Genomic DNA, 3,559 nt, shown 5'->3' with positions numbered 1-3,559 from the left:
GGGATCCAGGGACTTAGAAAATGACTGCTGTCACATTCTTCCAATCCTCCGAGGAACCTAAGACCCACAATATTGAGAAAAGCTTTGATGGAGCCGGCTGGTGGATCTCCACTCCAGATTTTCCAGCTGTCCCTGTCCCCCCCACCGCTCAGAGAGCAGGATGCTGAGATGGCTCGGTGATGCAGAAGGTATGTGCTTTTTCAGTTCTGGTGCTGATGCTGTGTGTGTGGTGAGGTCTCTGTGGCGCAATGGACGAGCGCGCTGGACTTCTAATCCAGAGGTTCCGGGTTCGAGTCCCGGCAGAGATGATCGCCTGGCACGTGCCTCTTTTGTTTTGAATGCTGTCATGCTAGGTTGGTAATTCTATTTATTCCTCCCTAGAGGCTCTGAGGAAAGAAGCAGAAGTCTTTTACTTGGGAATTTTAGCCCTTCTCCTCTTTTGCCTCCCTCCATCTTTATTCCTTCTTCCTGCCTCCCTAGCTGACTTTCATCATGTGGTTGAGGCTTAGATATCTGCTACATCTCTCTCCTCAGCTGATACATTCTTTTGCCTCACAATAATATAATAGACACAAAACAACTAAGATGCCTGGTCACAGGTTTTTATAAGCCCTGTGGTTCTCTCTCTCTCTCTCTCTCTCTCTCTCTCTCTCTCTCTCTCTCTCTCAGAATACTGGGGGCAGACTGACCCACATGCAAAGAGGAAATGACCAGTTGTTCTCTAAGATAATATCCATCTTGACCAAAGAGCTCCTTTCAGGGTCAGGGGACAGCCGGGTTCATATGGAAGGTAATTTCTCACACTCTTTGTCAGCTATGCTTTTGCGTTCCTAGCACTCGGGATGCTACGGCTCATCATTCACATATCCATCTGTAAGGTGAAATGTAATCACGTTCTGCTCTTTGTCTCCATGGAATGAACTACAAAACACCCAAGTAATTGCCAGGAGCAACTCGGCTGAGCTTGTCCCCAGGACGTTAAAGGTCTCCCTTAAGTGTGCTTTAATGTGAAGTTTGTTGTGCTTTACCTATAGGTATGTGAATGTCATTTTTGCAATTTCCAACAAATTGTTTTCTCACCCCTGGCATCCCTCATTAACTTCTGCCAGCTTTCCGGGTCTCATCTGACAGGCTGCATTCAATGAGACTGGGGGCCTGGACTGACTGAACTGACTGGGGTTTCTATTTGGAGCTGGCCTGGCTCTCTGCCTTGCACATTTGCTGCTGGTCTGGATGGCGCTGCCCTTGCCAAGAACTGACCTCCACCTCAGGTGATCCTGAGAAACTTGAGAAGACACCTTCCCTCACCTCCTGGCAAAAGTCAGCATCTCTCCCACGTGGGACTTCTTGGGAAGGAGACCAGAGGACACAGTCATCCAGTTGCACTCTGAGGATGCTGGGGCAGGAGGAAGGAGGGTGCTTATTTGGATATAAACAAACCATGTTAAGGGTTGAGGAACTGATAACAGAGAATCAAACTGTGGATGGAGGTGTGTGCTTTCTTCACTGAAATGGGCAGACTTGCAGGAAGTTGAAACTAATGTCCATCTTTTGAAGCATCCATATTTTAAAGGGACTGAAGATTCTTGTAGTTAGAGCCAACATAACCCTACCTTTCCGGGTCACCTTACAGTATGCCAGTCACATGTACCACGTCAGTCCTTTGGGTTTAAAGTTGAGGCCAGACATTCCCCCCAAATCCCGTCATGGAACTTTTATTTGTTTTTCAATTAACATATTATTTCTTATTTGTTTTGAATTCTAAGCTGAAAGAAAATATTAGTATATGTGGAGAAAGGGGTATGAGGAAGTGGAGGGAGTTTGGGGAAGGGATGAGTCATATTTTCCAACCACAGTCACAGTCTGACATATGTCTTTCTCCTTTCCCATCTCATATCCCTGGCTGGGAACCGTAAAAGTTCAGAGGGTGGAAGGAGGCTCTTTTCATGTGTGCTGTCAAATGTCAGAGCAAGGACGTGGGTTCATTCAGCAACACTGTAAGATTCTCATGGCTAGAAAAGTCACAAGATTAATAGTTGGGTGTCATGGAATCCTAAGGACCAAGGATAAGAGTGAAATCAGGGAAGGTGTGTGTACCTAAGTAGGCTTTGCTTTGCAGTTTAATCATACTTGATCATGGTGTGATATGGCCAGATCCTTTTGTCAAGTTCTATTCCCTTGGCCTAACTTGAGCCTTCCTCACTGATTTCTAATTTGGAATCAGAGGACCTGGGTATTAAGTCACAGTTACTTTCTGAACTTTATTTTGCTTATTCATAGAGACAAGATTATATGATCTTTCCTACAAATATGAAAGTCAGTGAGAAAGTCCATTGTGTATCTCTGTGCAAATATGAAGCCTCTGTTTGTTTACAGTCTCCCCCACCGAAGCTGCACACGTAGGAAAGATGCCTGGTCACAGACTGATGGCATGCGAAGGTCTCAGCCATCACTTCTGTTTGCTGTCATCTGACACTGGGTCTAATTTGGGACACCTAGGAAAGAAAACTAACAGGATGTTCCTATCTGGGAGGGTCTTTCTGAAGACAATGATCCCTCTGTGCCTCAAATAAGGGGACTTTTCTTCTCAGCTAGCTAGGTGGAGACATTGGCTAGTCACTTCATGTAAAGGATCCAGAAGTTTCCATATATTTAAACCTCATTTTGCTTTTGTCTGTATCTGTCCACCCCTGAGGAGTGAGGTTTTGGGAACTTGAAGGACATCAGTTTTTTTCCTACACTGATAAAAATTCTTCTGGTTAACAATTTTCCTCTTACTACACGAGAGAAAATTTCTAACTTAGGAATATTCTAACTATTGAATTTCAAAGATGCTCAAAATACAAAATAAAAATAGATTTTTTTTTATAAAGTCACTACACTGTGTGGTTCAAATGCTTTAGTGATACTGGAGCTGATTATTAATTGCAAAGTATGTGGGTAGATATGTCTTATTTATTACTGTATTCTCAGTGCCTGAAATATGCTGAGCATTTGATGGATATATTTGAAAGAATTAATGCTGATTTAGACTGGCTGTGAATTATGAAGATAGGAGCAAGAAAGTGATTCCTCTTAGCTCCTAGGGAGCTGGAACATGGACAGTATCTTCATGCATTAATTTATTCCCTCAATAGCACATGGACAGTATCTTCATGCATTAATTTATTCCCTCAATAGCACTTATCAAATACTCACCTTGCACCATTCCCATCATTCCAGGCACTTGCACCCAACACAGCACAGCAGCCCCCCACACCTCTTGTAGGTGTGTAATCTTATGATATGACAAATGATAGGTAAATAAATATTGCCATGGAATTCAAGGCGAGATAGGTGCTGTGAAGGAATGTTAGGGATGAGGGGGCAGAGAATGGTATGAAAAGTGATGATTCTGGGGGACCTCTTGGAGGGGGTGCTCTCTGAGTGAGTATTTGATTAAAGAAGGGAAAGATGAGATTCAGAAGTTAGAAACTTCGCACAAAGAGGTGGTAAGAAGAAGACATCTTAGGTAGGGTCCAGTTTGAGTGGAAAGTCCAAATGGTGTGATGGGATGGAG

General features: G+C 43.7%; 1 non-coding gene across 1 annotated transcript; it reads left to right on the top strand.

Moving 5' to 3' along the window:
• Nucleotides 1-234: 234 nt before the first annotated feature.
• Nucleotides 235-308, top strand: Trnar-ucu. Its single transcript has one exon. It is a non-coding gene; the product is annotated as a tRNA-Arg (tRNA).
• Nucleotides 309-3,559: the final 3,251 nt, after the last annotated feature.

The sequence above is a fragment of the Microtus ochrogaster genome, unplaced genomic scaffold, assembly GCF_000317375.1.
Source record: "Microtus ochrogaster isolate Prairie Vole_2 unplaced genomic scaffold, MicOch1.0 UNK35, whole genome shotgun sequence".
In the NCBI taxonomy this organism is placed as follows: domain Eukaryota; kingdom Metazoa; phylum Chordata; class Mammalia; order Rodentia; family Cricetidae; genus Microtus; species Microtus ochrogaster.
The sequence above is the reverse complement of the archived record's forward strand: the minus strand, read 5'-3'. Positions and strand labels throughout refer to the sequence as shown.